The 25054-nt window shown below is 43.7% G+C and overlaps 1 long non-coding RNA gene across 1 annotated transcript; it reads left to right on the top strand.

Moving 5' to 3' along the window:
* Positions 1 to 2215: 2215 nt before the first annotated feature.
* LOC311247860 lies at positions 2216 to 9953 on the top strand. Its single transcript, XR_014620890.1, has 3 exons — positions 2216 to 2299; positions 2628 to 2685; positions 9683 to 9953. It is a non-coding gene; the product is annotated as an uncharacterized lncRNA (long non-coding RNA).
* The last annotated feature ends 15101 nt before the right edge of the window (positions 9954 to 25054 follow it).

Consider the following 25054-nt stretch of genomic DNA (forward strand, 5'->3'; position numbering starts at 1 on the left):
AGAGCCTGGACTGGTCAGATGAGCTCAATGGTACACTGGTTGAAGAAACATGGCTTGGCTTCAAAACCAAATTCTCAACAATACTAAACAACATGGCCCCCCTAAGAACCACCAGGGTAAAAAATTGCGCTGAGCCGTGGATGCACACTGAAATACTGACCGTAAAAGTAAAAGTCAGTCAAAGCTTACCAAAAGCACAAGCAGTGAACTCCAAGCCCATGTGACTGAACTCAAACTAGAAAGAAACAGACTAAGAAATGACATAAACTCCATGATAAAAACTGCAAAAAAAAATCATCAATGACAAAACTGAGGAAAACAAAAATAAACCACATGAACTTTTTAAATTACTCAATAATCAACTAGGCTGCAGTAAAAAACTTAAAATCAGGTTCTCAAACATAAACATAAAGACGGACAACACGCTCATCACAGACAAACTGGATGTAGCCAATTACTTAAACACTTTCTTCACAAACATAGCCACAACACTGATAAACAAACTACCCTCCCACTCAGGGCAGTATGGGGTAGAACACATAGTAGCATACTACAAGAACCTAGGCGTCCACAAAGACGATTTCAAACTGGAAATGGTAACTATACAGATGAGGTACTCAAAAAACTGAGCGCCCTCCAACCGAACAAGGCCACTGGCCATGACAACATCCCCTCCAAATTCCTCAGAGACTCAGCAGCCGCCATCACCCCAGTCATCACACACATAATAAACCTCTCCATAAAACAGGGACACGTCCCCAAGGACTTCAAAATTGCGAGAGTAACACCCCTGCACAAAAAGGGCAGCAAATTAGACCCAGGCAACGCGCCCTGTTTCTATCCTTACATCCATCTCGAAAGTCATGGAAAAAATAGTATACGAACAGGTCGAAAAGTACCTCGCGGATAAAAATCTAATCTACGAATTCCAATCTGGCTTCAGAACATCCCACTCCACTGACACATGCCTTCTCTATTTGAACGACCACATCAAGCAAGAGGTGGACGCGGGCAAATACTGCGGCATGGTCATGCTGGACCTACAAAAGGCCTTCGACACTGTCAATCACACCATTCTGATTGACAAGCTAAAAGCAATTGGTTTTGATAGTCTATCAGTGAGCTGGATGCAATCCTACCTGGAGGGGAGAGAGCAGATGGTGGAGGTAAACGGTACCCTACCCCCCCCCCCCCTCACAGTAAGCTGTGGTGTTCCACAAGGAAGCATACTAGGTCTGCTACTGTTCCTAATTTATGCAAATGACATGTCGTCAGCTTGTGACTGCAACTTGTTCCTTTTTGCGGACGACTCAGCCCTGCTGGTCTCTGACAAGAACAAGTTACAGGTTGAAAAAACCCTCAGCTCAGAACTAGGCAAAATCTGCATATGGCTTGCCGACAACAAACTATCATTACACATGGGCAAAACAGAGTCCATTCTCTTCGGTTCAAATAACAAACTCAGCAAGACCGACGGCTTCTCAGTTACAGTGAAAATGGATTGAAAATGGGGGACCCTGATGTAAACAAGACGAAAGTCTTTCTCTGGTCTGCATCCCCTTAACAATTGTGTGTATTGAGCTGTACTGTATTGTACCCATTCTACAATCTGTTAATAAAGTTTTCAATCAATCAATCAATCAAAGCCACAAGCCCTCCCACCCACCCACCCCCTCCTAATGTACAGTCCCCTCCCCATCATATGTATATACTCTGTCAGGATCTAGGGGTAACAGTACTGTATATTTGAATACCGTTTATGTCACAAATGTATCAGTACTAAATACCTATATGTCCCTATGCCATAAATGTCATGTATGTTGTGTATGTCATAAATGTCTATATGAATTGAAAATGGGGGACCCTGATGGAAACAAGACAAACGTCTTTCTCTGGTCTGCATCCCCTTAACAATTGTGTATTGAGCTGTACTGTACTGTACCCATTCTGCAATCTGTTAATAAAATGTTCAATCAATCAATCAAAGTTTGTAGTCACTTGAACTGTGAATTCTAAAAGACAGACACTTCTAAAAGCACCCCTCCCCCAAAGACTAATGAATTGCGTCACCTCCCCCTCCCCTAAATCCCATTTGTCCAATCACATTCTATCACCGCTCAACTGTATGCAGCTTAACAATTGTCTGTCTATCGTCATATTTTTGGCCACAAGTGGCGCTGTTGCGAGTTTGTGGTGGCGCTGTTACAACATTTAGGAAATAGGAGCAGAGAAGAAGATCCCGATTTACAGAGCTAAGATCAACAAGTTAACGTTAGCGCCGCGGTTTGAAACTTTGAAGGTGAGTGTGTAAACTAGTCAATACGATCTTAAACATGTCACAACAGCAGTCATAGTGTATATTTTCAACAATACGTTTGTTTACCAATAGGTTAAAGTGTTTTTGAGTTCGTGTTGGCTTGGCACTGTTTCAACATTTCGATTTAGGTGACTCGACTCAGTCTCGTGTTTTCTGCTACAGCTACAGCTTATCTATCATAATAACGTTACATGTATGGGAGTTTGCAAAGTTTAAATTGTATTAGCTGTTACATTAATACATTGTGTCCTCCTATCTATCTATCTCAAATCTCACTGTCTATCTGCTATGCTTTTATCTTTTACTCAAGTTTATTTGAAATCGAAGACACTCTGACGTCACGAGACCGCCGCCATCTTGGTATGAGGGTAACAAACTGATTTCTACCATCAAATGTGTAAACTGTTAATATGTACCTCAGTTGCGTGTGGGTCAATGAACACACTTGGGTTTATCAAACCGTGGGTTTAGTCTAGATGGAAATAGGGGTCCACGCGCACCCCCCGGAAATGTTTATGCCACCTGATTTTTCTTAATCCTTAAAGTGTCTACTTTCAGAGTCTGCCAGGTGCCAAGCTGAAATAATGTCCGAAAGGCTCAATTTTTAACCCTTTATTGCACCTAACACAAAACCGAAACATTAAAATTTGATGTAGCAAGACTCAAGAGGCATAATCTTTGAAGTAAACAACATACAGAGACAAATGAATGCATTTTCCCATACAATTCTGACCCTAGGAATTCAATGGAATGGTTATTTTTTTGACATTTTACAACATTTTGACTGTATTTCTGGACAAAAACAGCAAACAAATGCAAGAAATGCGTGTCTAACCAACTACATTTTTATTTTTCAAACGCATAGTGAATATATTGACAATCAGTTTTTTTTTCAATCCTCCAACTGTTTATTTGGAAATTATATTGGGTACCAAGCTCAAATAATGTCCCAAAGGCTAGTTTTAACCCTTTATAGCACCTAACCCAAAAATCTAAAAATGAAAATATAATGTAGAAGAGTCATAACTTTTGAAGTAGACAACCAATACATTTACCTTTTCATGTCACTACCAACTTGCTGACCTAAACTACTCATCCTCATCGTCACTGAAGAGATCTTCTAATTCAATTTCTTCCATCTCCAGCTCTTCATCCTCATGCTCGTACTCTCCATCCACTTTACCCACAGACAAAGTTATTGTTGGCGTAATCGGTCACCTTGTCAAGGGCTGCATGCTCTTCTGACTCTGCTCTCTGAGCCAGTACCTCAACAAGAGAAGGAGGGAGGATGGGTCCAATTGCCCAGACCGGTTCCAACACCTCCTCTTCTCCTGTCTTCTCCCAGCCCATGCCTGGATCATGTGGTTTTGGGCTCTTGATTATTGCCTTGTCTGCTCTCTTATAGAAGGCTCGCTGGACATGTGGAATGAGACGGACCTTGGCAGGCGTTCCAGGTCTACTTTTGACTTGGAGTCCAGGACTTTGTCAGCGCCGACCATCTTTCTCATCATTTTCACCCGTACTGTGTCAACTGATGTCATCCGTGCTTGGCCATACATAATGCATGTGAAGCTCTCCATCTCCTCTTGAAGCTCATCAGTGACCATCCAGTCTGCACCAAGCTGCCTGAAAGCTTTGTGGAGTTTACGAGTCTTTTCCAGCTTCTTCAGGGGATTCACCTTGCATTTGCCTTTAAAAGCGCTGATACAGTCCTCCCCAGTAAAGTCGTAGAATCCCAGCAGTGTGCTACAGTAGTCGGGGCCCAGTAATTCCTCAGCAGCAGGGGTAAAGTTGGCATTCTTGGGGAATTTGGGGCCAACTCTTTTGAATGCCAGCTCTGGCAGCGTCTCGGGAGGCGTGATCTTAAGGCTTCTCATCTTGGATGACCTGTCATAGAGAGGAAGGGTCCTTTTCTTGGTGCTCACATGGCTCTCCTTCACTTCTTGAATCATGATTCCCCCGGCGCTGTTTACCACATTTGAACCATGAACGTTGGTGGTGATTCTGTTCAGGTTGTCCCACTCGCTGTGAAAAACAGTGTTTCCCTCGCCAGTGGTGATTTCAGGGGTCATGTTGGTGGACATCTCATCAAAAGCATTGGCCATGGCTGTCTCAAGTTCCATACTGAAGTCGTATGTCTCCGAGTGTCCTAGTCGTGAAAGGATGGTTGTGAGCTGTAAAGAATAAGATAAACAAATGTTTTTTTGTATCAATATCAAATACCTGTATGAAGCATAGTTGAGCAATGACAATGTAGGACCTCATAAGCAATAAGTTAGTTGATCACTCACCTGTTTGCTTCGATAGAGGTGCCGAAGTGTGGCACACAGGAGGATGTGCTTTTGGAGTTTCACTTCACTTGCTGTTAGTTGCTGCTCGACACTAGGGCTGCACGATTTTGGGAAATAATCTAATTGCGATTTTTCGGACAGATATTGCGATTGCGATTATAATTTTTTTTAAGCAGCCCCACAGAGGTTTATTGTAAAATGCGGCTTGCATCTGGCCTACGCGGTGGGTCTGTTCGGGACACAGAGTCTGAACATTTTTCTTTTTACCTGGGAATCGATACCGGTACGGTACCCAACGGTACCTTTTTTTCCCTGTACTTTACTCTCCCTCTCTGAAGTAAACTTCACAACACACAATCTAAAACCCCTTACCTCCCTCTCCCAAACTGTTCCTACAACAATTTTTTTTATGTTGCATGATCATGTATATTTTGTATTATAATTTTTTTTGTGTTTAAATATCAACATTATCTGGCAATCCTCAGTAAATACTATCAAATGAGATATGAGACACGTGCACACACACACAGAAAAGGAGAATTGCTTAAATTATTTTAGAATACTTCAGCTAATGAAGTTAAATGTTTATTATCAACTATCCAGTTCGTTTTTATAGTGCAACGTTTTTCTACATTAATTGAACCAGTAGAGAGAGATGCCCCCCCCCCCACCCTTTCCTTACTCGGCTCAGATGTTTTCTCTGACTTGAGCAGGGTTAGCTAGGAACAGCTTTCTCAAGCTTCGCACCTTGGGCATGGAATGGGCTACAGGACCATTATCCACTTACACCCCAGTCTCTCTTGGTGAATTTAAATCTGTATTACATAACTTCCTACAAGAAGAATGTTGCTGCTTTCTGTAGTCGGGTCCCAACTGCAAAATTACTGTATTACCCTGTATTATACACTTTTACTATCATGTAGACTATTCTGCTTTGTTTTTGTGTTTACATGTGATGTATTGTATATTGTATACATGCACATTTATTATGTTCTTGTGTGATGTATCGCAAATTTTTATTGCTGTGTGATGTATTGCAAATGTTATTGCTGTCATCTTGGCCAGGTCTCCCTTGCAAAGGAGATCTTGTCTCTCAATGGGACTTCCTGGTTAAAATCTTATTTATTTAATTTTTTTTTAATTGCAGGCGATTTGATAATTGCATCATTACAAATTGCGATTTCGATAAAAAATCGATTAATCGTGCAGCCCTACTCGACACACATCTTGTGTAATCGAATAGACCAGCCTCTGCGTCTTCTCACACTTTTCTTCATCAAGTGTCCCAGTCACCACTGAGCTCAGAAATGGTACAAGATGCTCTGGGAGCAGTTCATCCATTTTCACAGCATCCAGCTTGTGTGCAGTTGGGGGCCATGGTAGCTCCTTTGACTCTTTGAATGCCTTTATAATGTGAGAATTGAGGGTGAGTGCTGCTTCTTGTAGTTAATCAGATGTTCCAAGTTTGTACGCACATTTAACTGCTTCATCTACAGTAATGCTTGAGCTGTATATAAGGTTCAACTCTAGAATATTCACTATGTGCTTTAAAAAATGAAAAGGTAGTTGGTCATACACACGTTTGGTCATTTCTTGCTGTTTTTGTCCAGAAATACAGTCAAAATGTTGTCAAATGTCAACAATAACCATCCCCTTGAATTCCTAGGATCAAAATTGTGTGGGAAAATGTATTTTCGCTCTGTAAGTCGTCTACCTCAAAAGTTATGCCTCTTCTACATTATATTTTCATTTTAAAAAATTTGGGTTAGGTGCTATAAAGGGTTCAAACTAGCCTTTGAGACATTATTTCAGCTTGGTACCCAATATAATCTCAAAATAAACACTTGGAGGATTGAAAAAAAAAATTATTGTCACCAAATATTCACTCTATGCGTATTGTATTGTATTTTTTGTCCAGAAATACAGTCAAAATGTTGTCATGTCAAAAATAACCATCCCATTGAATTCCTACGGTCAGAATTGTATGGACAAATGTATTAATTTGTCTCCATGTTGTTTACTTCAAAGGTTATGCCTCTTGCTACATCACATTTTAATGTTTCGGTTTTGGGTTAGGTGCAATAAAGGGTTAAAAATGGAGCCTTTCGGACATTATTTCAGCTTGGCACCTGGCAGATTCTGAAAGTAGACACTTTAAGGATTAAGAAAAATCAGGTGGCATAAAAAGTTCCGGGGGGTGCGCGTGGACCCCTATTTCCATCTAGACTAGTTTATTTAACATCTAGTTGTGACGTGACGACAAGAGCAGGTTCACAGTAGCGAGGCAGTTTGTAAGCAGTAGTACTACAGGTACGGTGGCTCGTAGTAGACGATAGTCAAACTGGATAATCATTTAGCCAATGATCTACAAAATGCATGCGTTGAGCTCCGTTTTTATTACATGGAATTATAAACAAAAGGTCAAGAGCAATGTGTTTGGTTAGCAGACATGTCCAAAAAAGGAGTAGAGGGAAGCTAAGCTTATTGATCCCTACCCCCTTACATTTATGTTTGTTCTTCCATTAATTTGACTAGATATAACATAATTTAGTATAGGGCTGGGCGATATGGAAAAAAATCATATCGCGATAACGATATGATAATTTTATTTTATTTCTCGATATCGATAATTATCGAATTGTTATAAGTATAAAAAAAAACCCTTTTTTTTTTTTTTTTTTAACAACAGATGTTTGTTTATTTTGCAGAAATTCTTTGTCATTGCCGCCATCTTCAGTGTTACATCCCCTCACACTCCAGTTCTCAGGCTGCAGCTGGTTTAAAAGCTAAAGTAAACCGGCTTCTCTGCTGGCTGTGGCTCCAGAGGAGTTGAACTGTTCTGGCTCTGCTAGTTTATTTTCGATCTTTTGGCGCTTTTTTGGTGGACAAACCACTGCACTGTGACTCGTGACTGGAGTCTAGTTCTGCTAGCACACATAGCCTACTGTGTACAGATGGTTTCAAAATGTATTTTAAATTAGAAAGCAAACAAAATAAATGGACAAGAGAGAAATAAATCTGAATTTGGTCAGTATTGTCATTTGGACAAGCAAAGCCATTACTTTAAGTTGCAGGCAAGAAAGACAAGTCTGTCCACTGTCTCTGGTTTTAAAACTGCCCTGTTGCAGGTAAAAAAGGAAAAAAAAGATTTTTCGATTTTTTTTTTATTTTGATATTCGATATCGATTATTAAAATATATCGCGATATTTATCGTTATATCGCCCAGCCCTAATTTAGTATATTACAATATAGAATATACTTTTACTTATACCGGTATTTAAAAGAGAAAAATCAAATAAAATTGATTCACTTGACAGCAGTGAATATAGTACAGCACTACATAACACAATATAACATAACTTTGTTTATCCTCATTACTCATTTCTGTATTTCTCTAATGTGTGTTTTTTTTAGCTGCTTTTTAAATTGTGCTACATGTTTACTCAGTTTGATGTATTCAGGTAAATTATTCCACAACTTCACTCCACACACCGATATGCACATGCTTTTCAGCGTAGTGTGTACCATTTGTTGTTTAAGATTCCCTCTCCCTCTTAAGTTATATTCTCCTTCCCTGTCTCTGAACCATTTTTGAATGTTGCCTGGGATTAGTTTGTATCTGGCTTTGTATACAATGAGGGCAGTTTTTAAATCCACTAGATCCATACATTTCAATGCTTGTAGCTTTATAAATAAGTTATTAGTGTGTTCATAATATCCTACATTGTTGATTATTCTTATTGCTTTTTTTGCATGGTGCATATTGGCTGTAGAGTGCTTTTGTAGGTATTACCCCACACCTCCGCACAGTAGCTCATATAGTCATATACCATAGGAAGAGTGTACAGTACAGTGTATACAGTGTTTTTTGGTTTAGAATGTGCCTTATCTTGCATAAAACACCAACACTCCGTGCCAATTTAGTCCTGACATATTTGATATGAGGTTTCCAGTTGAGTTTGTTCACAGTATCCATAATTTCATTTTTATCCGTTTTTCTCAAGAAGATGGTACTTGTGTTTCGTTATATAAAATAATTAGAAACACCTCCCCCTTGTGGCGGGGTTATCTCCTCTGCCAGTTTACATTAACAAAGAATCTGTTGAATCTTTCTGCCACCTCATTTTTCTTACTTACTGACTTTCCCTCATCTATAAATTAATCTGGAAAGCCAGAACTGTTGATTTATTTCTTAGAATTGAGTTTCGAACCTGTCCATCTCACAACTGATGTCTCTACAGGTGTGTGTGCGTGTCGTGGTGGCTTGGGGCGCAGCGACACGAGAAGGCCTGAGCTCAGTGTTTTGGGCACATGTAGTGATGCAAGATATATCGGCCGCTGATATAATATCGGCCGATATGGCCATTTCTTTACACATCGGTATCGGTCCGATATCAAGATTGGGCCGATATAAAAAATTATTATTATTTTTTTTACATGTTTTGGCCTTAAAGGGGAGATGAAGCGTTAAACAATATGAGCCTAGTTTGTTTGTTGTGTACCTTGGGTAAGACATGGTCCTATAATCAAATGTGAAATCCTGCTTATTTGTCTGAAAACTCGTATTCAATTTAATATTTAATATATTTATTATTGTTGTGAGAGTAAGAATGCTTAAGTGCCTGTAGTAAACTGTGCCGTACTGTGTTTAAGCCAGAGCAGCAGACGGAGGACCTGTTGGTTCTGACCGAGTCCTGGTTCTGCCTGCTGTCCCACCAGCCCATAGACATGTTCCGGGGAAATCAGCACACAGCCTGAGCTGCACTGTGAGGCGATGAGCATATTCACTGAGTACTGAGCACAATGTTGCCACTGTCTCCTCCATAGACATATATAAAGACTAGATGACTCACTGGCCAAGTTAGTAGACAACATTGTCCTAATAAATTAAATGAGTCATATAAATCTTCAATCGCAGCAGGGACCTCAACAGGGGCCGCACCATTGTGCAGGGCTGGGGGTTTTCAGCACATTTTATTATCATAAAATGTGTTTCTTGATATGAAAATGTGCTTCTTGATATGAAAAGTATCTGACTGATGCACCTAAATTATGTATTTCTGTTTGTCTCAGGTGATGTGATTACTCAACAGTTTGGGGACTTTCTGTCTGTTGAAGCAAGAGATAACGGCTTCCTCGCCTACGGGAAGGCTGGGTCCTGGTCCTGGCCCAGCTCATCACAAAATCCAACACCCTCAGGAAGCGCCAGAGAAAAGATGGTGGAACTAAAAATGGTTGAAGCAGAATTGGAGAAGAGGGCCATAGAACTGCGATACATGCCCCCCACATGACATTATATACATTGGAGAGTATATACATTTGAGGGGGAAGAAACTGTACATTGGAGGAGGTGGGGGTTGAGTAGGTGGGGCGGGGGGGGGGGGGGGGGTAACTGTTCATTGGAGGGGGTTGGGTTATAGTCCAGTCATTATAGGCCAGAATTAGGCTAAACCTAGGACAAATTGCAACATTAGCAAACTCAACTGATTTTGTATCCTCAATATGTCTTTAGTGAGAGAAAAAAAGTCCCAAGGAATCCCATCATGGGAAATGTGTTTTTTTTCAATGTTTTGTTACCCCTATAGTCCAGTCATTATAGGCCAGAATTAGGCTAAACCTAGGACAAATTGCAACATTAGCAAACTCCCTCAATATGTCTTTAGTGAGAGAAAAAAAGTCCCAAGGAATCCCATCATGGGAAATGTGTTTTTTTTCAATGTACTTGATTGCTGGCAGGATCACTGACGACACTGTCTTTCAGTGATTGTGACGCGTTCAAATTTTGAGGTAGCTCAAAAGTAAAGATACCATTTGATTCTAGACAACCTCGGGTTTCCAATGAGACCAACCATGTCATGTTACCTCATTGGAAAGGGGGCTACATACCTAATTATTCAAAGTTAAGATGATTTCTTTTGGGGAGGGAAATATGGCCATCACCATTTTTCAAATGGTCCCTTGGCCTTCTACCTCAATATATGTTAATGAAATGGGTTACATGGGTACCTACAAGCCTCCCCTATACAGACATACCAAATTTATGTTAAGCCCATGTAGTTTTGTGCAAGAATCATGTAGTGTTTTGCATGCTGTACAAATATGTAGTTTCCGCCTATTATAAAAACCCCCATCTCCATGGACCTATCCCCACGGACATAAACCCTTGAGCCCCATCCTCGTGGACTGAGCTCCACAGAGCCTATCTACTAATATTCCAAGAAGAAAAAAATTTCTTTATCAAATGTTTTGATTAGTTCTAGCGTGTATGCTAATTGGTGCATATCAAATAAGATAATGTGTGATTTGCATGAGTAAACAGAATAATTCAATGAAGTTGTGATTGACTTTTTTTCTTGTCTTTGTGTGTGTAATCAGCTTGTGAGTTTTTATAGTGATATCTAAAAGTAAAATTTTCACCACTGTTATAATCGATATGAACATATATAGGTCGTTTTCAAAACTTTCCCATGATGGGATTCCTTGGGAGTTTTTTTCCCTCACTAAGGACATAATGAGGATACAAAATCAGTTGAGTTTGCTACTGTTGCAATTTGTCCTAGGTTTTTTCATATAATGACTGGACTATTAGGACATTTACAGAGGCCAGTTTCGAATTGCCGCCTCCAGTAGGTTCTCCTTGAGAGTGGTTTTGAAAGTGGGTAGTGATTCACATTCCTTTACAGCTGTGGGTAGGGCGTTCCACATTGATGTGGCATAATGTTTGTTTGTTATGTTTTAATAAACATCTTTGGACCATGTGTAAATTTTTTATTCAAATACAAAAGTCTGGTGCAAATTTCGCTTGAATACGCTCATTGGAAATACATTTACTGAACAAAATGTTGATGTGTTCAATAATTATTTCCCCCACTGTACACTGCTATCATACATAGTTATATGGGTTATATGCAGGTGTATAAGTAGGTATATAGAATTATTATGGTTATATATGCTGTAAATATAAATTAATACTCTTGATTCCAGTCCAGTTCTGCTTGTGGAGCAGACCTCAATCACACTAATCTGTAAATTCAACTAAATTTATTTATTTAATAAACATTTATATGTAAACATGCCAGATTGTAGCTATAAACTCATTTCCATCTACAAACTTTAACACACTTGGGTGGTTACTGTATAAAGTAGTAAGTCACTGGATGGTAACCTGGTTACTGTATTATTAAAAACGGTAAGTCACTATGGTGAATATTAGGGATGTCCGATATTATCGGCCGATATCGGCAGTAAAATGTGATATCGGTATCGGTAAATTTTTTTTTTTTTTTTTTTACATTTATTTAACCTTTATTTACCCAGGCAAGCAAGTAAGAACCAATTCTTATTTGATTTATTGTCAAAAGTATGCATGTTGGTTTAATTCAACAACAAGAGATATGTAATGTTAATTTTTACTTTTTTAATTATCATATTTTGCACAGATAATGCTTACATTTAGAAAGCCTTTTGAATGCATCCAGTGAAATTATTAATTACCTGAAATTATTCCGTTTTTTGGGGGGAAACCCTGCATATATCGGTATCGGTTGATATCGGTATCGAAATTAAGAGTTGGACAATATCGGAATATCGGTATCGGTAAAAAAGCCAATATCGAGCATCCCTAGTGAATATAAAACGTTAAGTGGATGGTTACTGTATAAACGGTTTCCATCTAGTCCCTTTGCAGGTTGATGTGAACACAAAACATGCAAAGAACATGCAATACAAAGATAATAAACGTACATACTAATTGTGTAGTAGTTAGTTATTATTGTATTAATATTCTACAGTATCGGCAGATCGCTGCCATCTCAAATGAATCTTCTGTACATCCCTGCAAGAAAGCCATTGAGAATATATATAGTGTGTTATTTAATTTCTTTAATCCATATGTGTTGTCTGGAAGCACTTTGCCGTATTCTATTATAATATTTTTTTTGTTTGTGTTGTATGTTACATACGTCTGGTGGCAATCAATTTCCCCATTTGGTGATTAATAAAGTATATTCTCTCAAATCATTTTCAATTCTCCGTTTTCTATCAACAAATCTCGCATATCCTTGTCAGACAGATTGCCATACATTCTAACAACTTCAGCCATTTCTCTACTATACTACTGTAACGTTGAATCTTGAGACGCAACTATATTTGAACGGAACTGCAAACTTGAACCACGGCCGCTGTCCGCCCCGCCCCCAGACTTCAGAATGACCCAATCAAATGCGCTCTGTCATTGAAATGCAAATACCAGCATCTGCGTCATGTACCACGCCCCTAGACGTCCGCCCCCAGACGTTGCTACTCATCCCAGCTAGTTCATTCGCAGGTTGCGAATGAACTAGCTGGGTACCCAACTAGTTCATTCGCAGGTTGCGAATGAACTAGCTGGGTACCCAACTAGCTCATTCGCAAAATGATCCTTGCGAATGAACTAGCTGGGTACCCAGCTAGCTAGGTCATCTTTGCGAATGAACTAGTTGGGTACCCAGCTAGTTCATTCGCAAAATGATCCTTGCGAATGAACTAGCTGGGTACCCAGCTAGCTAGGTCATCTTTGCGAATGAACTAGTTGGGTACCCAGCTAGTTCATTCGCAAAATGATCCTTGCGAATGAACTAGCTGGGTACCCAGCTAGCTAGGTCATCTTTGCGAATGAACTAGTTGGGTACCCAGCTAGTTCATTCGCAAAATGGTCCTTGCGAATGAGCTAGCTGGGTACCCAGCTAGCTAATGTGTCAGCTAGCTGGGTACCCAGCTAGCTCATTCGCAAGGACCATTTTGCGAATGAGCTAGCTACTAGCTGAGGCAAAATTTGGTGTAAAGCCTATGGGACAAAGCCGGCTAGTTAACTAGCTAAGACACGTGCTACCTAGCTAGCTGGGTACCCAGCTAGCTGACACATTTGCAACCTAGGTAGTGAGCTAGCTCATTCGCAAATGTGTCTTTGCGAATGAGCTAGCTAGGTACCCAGCTAGCTAGGTCATCTTTGCGAATGAGCTAGTTGGGTACCCAACTAGCTCATTCGCAAAATGATCCTTGCGAATGAACTAGCTGGGTACCCAGCTAGCTAGGTCATCTTTGCGAATGAACTAGTTGGGTACCCAACTAGCTCATTCGCAAAATGATCCTTGCGAATGAACTAGCTGGGTACCCAGCTAGCTAGGTCATCTTTGCGAATGAACTAGTTGGGTACCCAGCTAGTTCATTCGCAAAATGATCCTTGCGAATGAACTAGCTAGGTACCCAGCTAGTTCATTCGCAAAGACACATTAGCTAGCTGGGTACCCAGCTAGCTAGGTCATCTTTGCGAATGAGCTAGTTGGGTACCCAGCTAGTTCATTCGCAACCTGCGAATGAACTAGTTGGGTACCCAGCTAGTTCATTCGCAACCTGCGAATGAACTAGCTGAGATGAGTAGCAACGTCTGGGGGCGGACGTCTAGGGGCGTGGTACATGACGCAGATGCTGGTATTTGCATTTCAATGACTTGATTGATTGATTGATTGATTGATTGATTGATTGATTGATTGATTGAAAAGTTTATTAACAGATTGCAGAATGGGTACAGTACAGTACAGCTCAATACATACAATTGTTAAGGGGATGCAGACCAGAGAAAGACTTTCGTCTTGTTTACATCAGGGTCCCCCATTTTCAATTCATCATAACATCATAACATCATAATAACATAACATCATAACATTCATTTAACGTTATGCAGTGTTTGTGAATGTTAAATGTGGGGAATGTTTGTGCTGCTGTGACACATTAAGCCTTGGCTCACCCTTGAGTTACCATATTGTGCTTCCTTTATGTTAATAAATATCATTTTTGTTTACAAACCTGGTCATTTCTGTCAACCAATGAGCTGACAGAACCACCCTCCACCCCCAAACACCCTCTGCTCCGCCCCAAAACAGCCCTCCGTTCCACCCCCAAACACCCTCCGCCCCCAAACACCATCAGCTAGCTGGTTAACCAACTAGCTCATTCCCAAAATGGTCCTTGCGAATGAGCTAGCTAGCTACCCAGCTAGTTGATTCGCAAGGACAACCTAGCTAGCTGGGTACCCAGCTAGCTCATTCGCAAAGACATATCTGCAACCTAGGTAGTGAGCTAGCTCATTCGCGAATGTGTCTTTGTGAATGAACTAGCTGGGTACCCAGCTAGCTAGGTCATCTTTGCGAATGAGCTAGTTGGGTACCCAGCTAGTTCATTCGCAAAATTGTCCTTGTGAATGAGCTAGCTAGGTACCCAGCTAGCTAGAAAATGGGAATAAATGTTAAAACGGCTTGCCATAGTAGTGGTGGTGGTGGTATTAGTGGTGGTGGTAGTAGTAGTAGTAGTAGTAGTAGTAGTAGTAGTAGTAGTAGTAGTAGTAGTAGTAGTAGTAGTAGTAGTAGTAGTAGTAGTAGTAGTAGTAGTAGTAGTAGTAGTAGTAGTAGTAGTGGTGTGTTGGTGGTGATGGTAGTAGTAGTAGTTGTCGTAGTAGTAGTAGTAGTAGTAGTAGTAGTAGTAGTAGTAGTAGTAGTAGTAGTAGTAGTTTTGGTGGTGGTAGTAGTAGTAGTAGTGGTGGTGGTGGTAGTAGTGGTGGTGGTGGTGGTAATAGTAGTAGTAGTGGTGGTGATGGTGGTAGTAGTAGTGGTAGTGGTGGTGGTGGTGGTAATAGTAGTAGTAGTGGTGGTGGTGGTGGTGATGGTGGTGGTAGTAGTGGTGGTGGTAGTAGTGGTGGTGCTAGTAGTAGTAGTAGTGGTGGTGGTGTTAGTAGTAGTGGTGGTGGTGGTAGTAGTAGTAGTAGCAGTAGTAGTAGTGGTGGTGGTGGTGGTGGTGGTGGTGGTAGTAGTAGTGGTGGTGGTGGTGGTAGTAGTAGTAGTAGTAGTAGTAGTAGTAGTGGTGGTGGTGGTAGTAGTAGTGGTGGTGGTGATGGTAGTAGTAGCAGTAGAAGCAGTGGTGGTGGTAGTAGTAGCAGTAGAAGCGGTGGTGGTAGTAGTAGTAGTGGTGGTGGTTGTGGTAGTAGTAGCAGTAGAAACGGTGGTGGTGGTAGCAGTAGTGGTGGTGGTGGTGGTAGTAGTAGCAGTAGAAGTGGTAGTAGTAGTAGTAGTAGTAGTGGTGGTAGTTTTTTTTTTTTTTTTTTTTTTTTTTAAAACAAACACATAAACAAACATGACAACACACGATTAGATGTAGTAGTGGTGGTAGTTGTAGTGGTGGTGGTGGTGGTAGTAGTAGTAGTAGTGGTGGTTGTGGTGGCATGCCTCTGTTTTTACGGGTCACAAATTAAATAGTTGAGAAGCCCAGTTCTAAACCAACGTCAAATGATCGGATAGGTTCTTATTGCGGGGAAAGGGCTGCATATCATGAATGTCCAAGTCGTCTACGGTTCCAGAAGGAAAATAATATTTCAAGGACATGGTTTTAGGTTGTCTGGTGGGGCCCTCTGCGCCACTGTCGCTATTCAGTTTCCATGCCTGTGGGCAATCGATGATGATATCAGAAGCGTCACTGATGCTTTTAGCTTCAAGGATGGAGCACGTTTCCCAAAAGCCCCCCCCCCCCCCCCTGCTCTGTGGAAGAGATACTCTTGCCATCTCTCTCTCTCTCTCTCTCTCTCTCTCTCTCTCTCTCTCTCTCTCTCTCTCTCTCTCTCTCTCTCTCGCTCTCCCCCCCCTCAAGGACAGAGTGTCGTGGCAGCGCAGAGATACCACAATGCAACCCGATCTATATTCTGGACAGGCTGTGTACTATATAAAGAAAGGGATGGGTCTTTGTAAGCCTACCTGCCCCACTTTCCTCTGAAACTTCTCAAAGCTGTCTTCTACAAGCATAGCGCAGATAAGGAATGTGTTGGGGAGTGGAGTGAGGAAGCCTGTGCAGTCACAAACACAGTGGCTCTAGTGAGGAAGCCTGCACAGTCACAATCAACCTTGGTCTTTTGCTCTGAGATCTTCACAGTCATTCAAAGTGCCCCCCCCCCCCTCCTGCGTAATGTTTTTCCGTAGCCGCATTTTGCGGATACGTTCTCTGATTGGCCACTGACTGACGCTCTCTGATTGGCCACTGACATGTGCGCCCAATCGCGTGACGAGCTGTGTCTTTGCCCATTTCCGCGTCGAACAGCAGCAAACTACCTAACGCCTAGTTTATCACTGGTTAAGCTTAGGCGACTCTTTCGAAGTTGGTTAAGGTTAGAGTTTGGAATCAGGGCTGGTGTTCTATCGCCCTGCTCTAAGACAAACTCTAACCTTAACCAACTTCGAAAGAGTGCCTAAGCTTAACCGGTGTACACGATTGGGCGCACCAGAAATGTCAATGGCCAATCAGAGAGCGTCTCCGCAAAATGCGGCTACGGAAAAAAATAACGCCCCCTCCCCTCTTCCTGGGAATGGTTTCTGTTTGATATTAGAATATATATTTCTGTATCTTGTCGTTAGTTTGATATTAAAATGCATAATATGGGGCATTTTGAAAGTGCAACCTGCCCAACAATTGCACACATAAGACAGTGATGCACCAACACATTTGTTGCAGGCAATTGGAGTGGCAGCGTTTTTCACATGACTGGAATTGGAAACAACTCTTTTAATTTATAAGTTATAACATGCCTCATATCATTTGGGGGGGGGGATATATCAAACAACGACCTCTAGAGCCCAGCTTGGTATTGTACTTTGTTTACATGTTTTGTTTTGGTCTAATGTATGAGTTGGAGTTATTATACTGGGAATTTCTCCATACCTCTCTTGGCAGAGCCTGAGGTGTGGCCAGCAATAGCAACTCCTCCCCCCTATCCACACTCCAACCCACACATCAGACCAACACAAAACATGTAAACAAATTGCAATACCAAGCGGGGCTGTTTTGTTATAGAGAAGGTTGTACATTTATTTCACAACATCTCCATGGTAATATCCTACTCTTCGCTAACCTACATGTATCTGATCTCTGCGGAAAAAAAGAAAAAAGTTTTGCATACAAAACATGTAAGTATAATGATACACCTTCAAAGTTCACGCCAGCAAATTGTAGGAGGGAGAAGCCAGAAATCAGAGCCAGCATAATTGGATCATCAATCATTACACCCTCACGCATGAAGCGCTGCGAGGGGGGGGGGTTGCTATCTGTCTGTCTGTCTGTCTGTCTGTCTGTCTGTCTGTCTGTCTGTCTGTCTGTCTGTCTGTCTGTCTGTCTGTCTGTCTGTCTGTCTGTCTGTCTGTCTGTCTGTCTGTCTGTCTGTCTGTCTGTCTGTCTGTCTGTCTGTCCTGTCTGTCTGTCTGTCTGTCTGTCTGTCTGTCTGTCTGTCTGTCTGTCTGTCTGTCTGTCTGTTTGTCTGTCTGTCTGTCTGTCTGTCTGTCTGTCCGTCCGTCCGTCTGCCCGCATCGGCGACCCAAAAAACAATGCATGTGTGTGTGTGTTCCTGTGTGTGTGTGCCGCCCATCGCAAGTGTGTCGTTGCATGCTGAATAAAGACTTCTAAAAAGTCCTGCATTATTATACTATGTCTATACTACTATGTACTAACTATGCTACTATGTCTACGATAAGATAAGATAATTTCTTTATTGATCCCCTTGGGGAATCATATTTATCTATCAATCTATACTACTGTAGCAGCCTAAATATTCTACAAAGTATTCAGTAGTGCTAACCAATTGTTACTTTCCCTGTGTGTGTATAACGTGTGATTAACAGTGTTCCTTTGGATAGCCTAACAGTGTTCCTTTGGATAGCTCACCCAGTCTAACGACGAGGTGAGGTGCTACTCTTCTCCGGCTGCAGTATGGATTACTAACAATAACATTGAGCCCTTTTTCCCTTTCTGGAGCGGTCCTTGAGTGGGACCAGTGGAGGTTGCCAGCAGGGGGCAGAGTGGCAGTGGTGGCAGGTGGAGCGGTGGAGAGAAGCAAGCAACGAGGAAGAGGGAGTTACCTGGAGGCAAAGGGAGCAGGAAGCTCTCTTCGGCATTGGACTTGACCGTGATCAGTCGCAGTTACAGTGGGCGGGTGCTAAAACGAGCCCCCGTTGTTGGAGAGCCCCTTCGGAACGAGCGACGGGTGATAAGAAGAGAGCCCCGTTGGAACGAGCAACGGGTGATGAGAAGTACTTGCTAGTGACGGGTTATCCTAGAAGTATCAGCGATAGTGTGTGAGTAAGAGATACAGAACCGAAGGACTAACGTCTAGAGTTAACGAGACTAACGTCTAACGTTAGCGGGTTATAGTAGTTACTGTGTGCGGTGTATTAGTATGCTGCTAGCGGCTCCGTCTGGCTTGAGTAGACTACCGGGCGCGCGGCGCTGAAGAACCGGTGGTATAGCCAGCCACGTTGCGTTAGTAGCACAACGGATATAGCAGGAGGGTGCGTCGAGACCCGAAGTTTAGCTGTGTTTAGGGTAGCAACAGTATTAGCTCGCGCGACAGCAGCAAGCCAGCAACAGCCAGCGGTGGACGTCTCCCAGACGGTACAGAGGACGCCTCTTCCCACCAGCAGAGGACACCATCCAGCACGCTCCTCCAGCTAACCACTGCCTATGCTGTTCGCCCAGCCTGCTGGCTGTGCTCGCGGGATCGCCGACGCCATCTTGTCACCTGGACGAGTGGTGACAAGGGTGGGTCCGCCATCTTGGCTAAGTACTAACGATACCACGTGTATCAACAGCAACGTCCATTCAAGTGAACGCTAACAACCAGTGTCTAAGGGGTACCCCGAACAATTTAAGCCGGCTTAGGTTAGGTTTTCTTTTGGTAACGTGGGCCCACATTTACTTGGTTTTATTTTGTTATTGATTATTTGATTATTTGGTTATTTGAATTCCCAAATGTTTCTCTACTTCATGCCTGGGTTCCCCTAGTACAAGCGGGGTGTTTTAATGTATTGAGCATGCGGTGCCTCTGGTGGGAAGAGCTTCCCCTACATTATAACAGTGAGGGCACCCGGTGCCAATTATGAATAAAGGACAGTGTTAATTGTAATAGATAACATGCCCAGGCTTCTGTAAAAAGACTTGATCGGGATCATTGTGTGTGTCTGTTTCATCCGTTTTCCATTTGCTATTCTAACCCCTGGGTAAATATTGTGACTGCATAATTATTTAACCCTTACACCCCATTCACAGAATAGCATTTGAAGGGTCTATACAAGTGGTCAAGGAAGGGTACTGCTTACAGGGAAGCCCAATAATACTATTGAACTGACAGTCACTGGGTGTGGGAGGGCTGTCGGAGGTACTGGGGGAAGTGAGGGTGTGTGGGGAGCTACTGCTGACTGCCTTGGAAGGCGAGGGAGACCAGAGTACCAGTCCCCAGGTTAGTAAATCCTGGGCCCCATCCACTCCAGCTGCAAGCCCTCCAGAACGACATTCCGGGCCAAAGACGGGGGTACATATAGGTCCAATACTATAGTATCCTACTACCCAGTGTCTGTGTACTACTACTCCCACAAGCAGGGATAATCCACCCTTCTACACTACTATGTACTATGCTACTACAGTATGTCTATACTACTACAGTATCTATTATGCTACTATGCCTATTATACTATGGTACTATGTCTATACTACTATGTACTGTACTACTATGTACTATGCTACTATGCCTATACTACTATGTACTATGCTACTATATCTATTATGGGTGTAACGGTACAAAAACAACATTCGGTACATACCTCGGCTTTGAAGTTGCGGTTTGGTACGGTGCATTTCCGGTACAGTGGGGGAAAGTTTGGCTTTCCATGTTTCACTCAGGGGTGATGTAGTGTGCAGTTACTGTTAAGTAGGGCTGTCAACAAATATTCTATATTCAAATGAATAATTTAAAAAGATGAATTCTTATTAGATTGTGAAAAAAACTGTCCCCAGTGGGTGTTGGCCTGCATGCGCTGCATGACGGATAGGAGACACGCAACGTCACTTTCATCAAGCTGAAGAACGTGCCAGTTCCGGATGTGCATTGCATTAGTGGTTAAAGTTGTATTAGTATAGTACACAGCATGTGCTGAACTGAAGGTCCCATACTGAAATGGTTCGGTACGCATACGTGTGCAGTTACACCGCTAATGTCTATACTACAATGCCTACACTACAATGTATTATACTACTATGTCTATACTACTATCTACTGTGTACTATGCTACTATGTCTATACTACTGTCTACTAGTATGTACTATGTCTATACTACTACAGTATCTAGTCTACTATGTACTATGCTACTATATCTACACTACTATGCACTATATCTATACTATTATCTACTATGCTACTATGTCTATACTACTATGTACTAACTATGCTACTATGTCTATACTACTAACTACTATGTAACTAGGCTACTATGTCCATACTACTATCTACTATGTAACTATGTCTATACTACTACCTACTATGTACTATGCTACTATGTCTATACTACTATCTTGTTACGACGGTGCCAGGTAAGAGAGTGGAGTTCCAATAGTGGTGGCAATAAGGAGACGGAGAGTAGGTTTTGCTCTTCACAATACGTCTATCCTCTTTATTCAGGAATGCACTAGAGCAGCCAGGTAAAGAAGAAAGACGGCGGGCGTCAACTGAGAGAGTAAGCAAAAACAAGAAAAACGAAATAATAGAATACAGGGGTACAAGTAACAGCAGCACTTGTCCTAGGTACCGCCGCGTACTGGTTCTGAGAGAGAGTGAAGATCCGACAAGGGACAGAAGAGAACAGGAGTTATTTAAAGTCTGCATTCCCAACATTCCACACGCACCACATAGTGACAGCGAATCATAGGTGACAGTCAATCAGTGGCAATTACAGAGAGCAAGTGACAAACGTAAGAATGGTGGCAGGATTCTCAGGCCTAACCAGGCCAGAGAACCCAGAACGTTACAGTACCTCCCCCCGACGAACGGCAGCCGACGTTCACCTAGGGGCCTCAGGATGCAGCCGCCGGAAATCGTCGATCAGGCTGGGATCTAAGATATCCCTTTGAGGCACCCAAGAACGCTCTTCTACCCCATACCCCTCCCAATCCACCAAGAACTGAAACCCCCTACCCCTCCGCCTACAACCCAGGATCCTCCATCCGCACCGTGTAGAAGACAGTTTGACCATGAAGGATGCGAGGCAGAGGAACCGCAGGAAGTGGCGGGGACAAGGACGATGAGAGGAATGGCTTCAACAGGGACACATGAAACGTCGGATGAACCCGCATGGAAGCTGGAGGCAGCAACCTGTAAGCCACAGGGTTCACCCGATGAACCAAATGGCCCTATGAAGCGAGGAGCCAGCTTCCTGGACTCCACCCGGAGAGAGAGATCACGGGTGGAAAGCCAAACCAGCTACCCAGGACGGAAAACCGGAGCCGGTCGGCGCTTGCCGTTAGCCTGCCGCTGAGCCTTAACAGAGGCCTTCTGTAGCGCTGTTCGAACCTGGTTCCACGTCCTGTGACAGCGAGCCACATGCGCCTGGGCCGATGGCACCTCAGCCTCCCGTTCCTGTTCGGGGAAAAGAGGAGGTTGAAAACCATATTGACACTGAAAGGGAGACATACCAGTAGAGGAGGAGAGGAGGGTATTATGCGCATACTCTGCCCAGGCCAACCTCCTACTCCACGTCGCCGGACAACCGACAACGTAGCACCTCAGGACACCCTCCAGATCCTGGTTGACGCGCTCCGTCTGCCCGTTCGACTGCGGACGAAACCCAGACGACAGGCTGACGGAGGCGCCGAGGCCGGAGGTAAACACCCTCCAGAACCTGGAGGCGAACTGAGGGCCCCGGTCGGACACAATATCCACTGGAAGCCTGTGGACCCGAAAGACGTGCTGCACCACCAGGTCAGCCGTCTCTTGGGCCGAGGGAAGTTTGGGAAGGGGAATTAAGTGGGCCGCCTTAGAGAAGCGGTTCACTACCACCAATATGGTAGTGAACCCATCTGAAGGGGGAAGGCCAGAAATAAAATCCAGGGATATGTGCGACCAGGGACGTTTGGGAATAGGAAGCGGCCGGAGGAGACCCGCCGGTGCAAGGCGAGAGGTCTTACTACCCGCGCACACCGGGCAGGCCCCCTCCTCTGTTGGCCACCAGAACCTCCTACGGATAAACTCCAGGGTTCTGGCGGCCCCAGGGTGGCCGGTGAGAGAGGAGGCATGTGCTCACTGCAGCAGGCGCGAGCGCGCAGCCTTGGGCACATACGTCCGCCCCGGTGGACCCCCACCAAGATCGGGCCCCCGTGCCAGAGCCGATCTTACCACCCTATCTATGCCCCATGACACGGGTGCCAAAATCAAGGCCTGTGGAATAATAGGGTGGGGTTTCTCCTCCCGGCCCGGAGGATCAAGCTGGCGTGACAGAGCGTCAGGTTTGACGTTCTTGGAACCGGGTCGATAGGAGATGGAAAAATCTAAATAGAGTGAAGAATAACGCCCACCTGGCCTGGCGAGCATTAACACATTCCCCGCCATTGGTTATACCCATCAATATACCCAGTCTGCCACCACTGTAAGCCTAGGTCCATTTCCGGGTTGTATGTCGCAATACACGCCGAAATCATATCGATTATTAAGTTTAGAAAGCGATCCATTATGTACATTGTGTCTGTCGGGAGTCATGCAACGATATCTGACGGCCGGATGAGTTTAATCGACGCACATCAGCCATATCCTGTAGGTGAGTGTAACTCGCCCGACCATCCACCAGGCGGCGGTATTGAGCCGTCGTTGCCGTCACCTATAGGGTCTAGCTGCAGCGTTGCGGCGGTATATATGAATTATGAATGCCATGGTGAAAAAATGAAATATTGATCTCAATAACGCTGTACAGCGAGGTCTGGCGGTCAACGCATGGCGGGCAATAACGCTGTACAGCGTTTTTGGCGGAGAAAGTGTTAAGGCGTTTAGCCCCTTGGATGTAAGCCAAGTTCTTATGATCAGTACAAACAATGAAAGGGTGTGCCGCACCCTCTAACCAATGTCTCCATTCCTCCAGTGCCAATTTGATTGCCAACAACTCCCGATTACCCACGTCATAGTTACGCTCGGCCGAAGACAGTCAAGCACGGATGCACTTTCCCGTCCTTTAAGCATCTCTGAGAGATCACCCCCCCCCCCCCCCCCCCCCCCACCGTGATGTCAGAGGCATCCACCTCCACTATGAACGGAGTCTCTGCATCGTGGCGGATCAGTACAGGGGCAGAGGTAAATCGACGTTTGAGGTTGCAGAAGGCTGACTCCGCCCGAGGCGACCATTCAAAGCCAGGGAGAGAGGCCTTAGTGAGAGCTGTTCGAGGATTGGCTAAGGCGCTAAAATTGCGAATAAAATGCCTGTAAAAATTTGCAAAGCCCAAGAACCGATTTAACTCCTTGAGCGACGAAGGACGTGGCCAGTCCAAGACTGCACTCACCTTGGCTGGATCCATGCGAAGATCACCCTTCGTCAACCCGAAGCCCAGGAAGGAAACGGTGTCAGTGTGAAACACACACTTCTCTGCCTTAACAAATAGCTGATGCTTGAGGAGACGCTGTAGCACCTGACGAACATGCTGTTGGTGCTGCACCATATCCCGGAAAAAAAGTAGGATGTCATCTAAGTACACAAAGACTGACACCCCAATTAGATCCCGCAGCATGTCATTAACAAGGGCTTGGAAAACTGCTGGAGCATTAGCCAAACCAAAGGTCATGACTAAATACTCATAATGCCCGCTGGGCGTGTTAAATGCAGTCTTCCACTCGTCTCCCTCTCTAATCCTGACCAGGTTGTATGCATTACGTAGGTCAAGTTTAGAGAAGACCTGCGCCCCCTGTAAGCACTCAAAGACGGTGTCCATGAGAGGCAGAGGGTAACGGTTCTTGATGGAAACGTCGTTCAATCCCCTATAATCAATGCACGGTCATTGGGTACCATCCTTTTTTGCTACAAAAAAGAACCCAGCGCCGGCAGGAGATGTGGACGGACGAATATGCCCCGCGAGCAGTGCCTCCTGAATGTACGTGTTCATGGACACTGTCTCCGGGCGAGAGAGGGAAAACATACGCCCACGGGGAGGAGAGGTACCGGGAAGGAGATTAATGAGGCAGTCGTATGACCTATGAGGCGGTAGTGCTATAGCACACGTTTTACTAAAAACGTCCGCCAGGTCCCAATAGATCTTAGGCACGCCTACTAAATCGGGATTAGGAGGTATGACCGAGTCTGCAATGCTCACCACCATCCTGGAGAGAGAAGAGGGAGACAAAAAAGAAGAGGGAGAAGGGGCGGGTAAACTCTCGCCGGAGACCGACTTGACGCCGCTCCCCATTGAGAGTTCACCCCAATTAATGTCCCAATTAATGTCAGGATTGCGTTTGGCTAACCAGGGGTGACCCAGTACAATTACACAGTGAGGAGACATAATGACATACAATTTGACCCATTCCCACCCACCACCAGCCACCTGAATGCGCAGCTGCGCCGTACGCTGGGTAATAAT

The sequence above is a fragment of the Notolepis coatsorum genome (assembly GCF_963971535.1).
Source record: "Notolepis coatsorum genome assembly, contig: SCAFFOLD_536, whole genome shotgun sequence".
NCBI classification, from domain to species: domain Eukaryota; kingdom Metazoa; phylum Chordata; class Actinopteri; order Aulopiformes; family Paralepididae; genus Notolepis; species Notolepis coatsorum.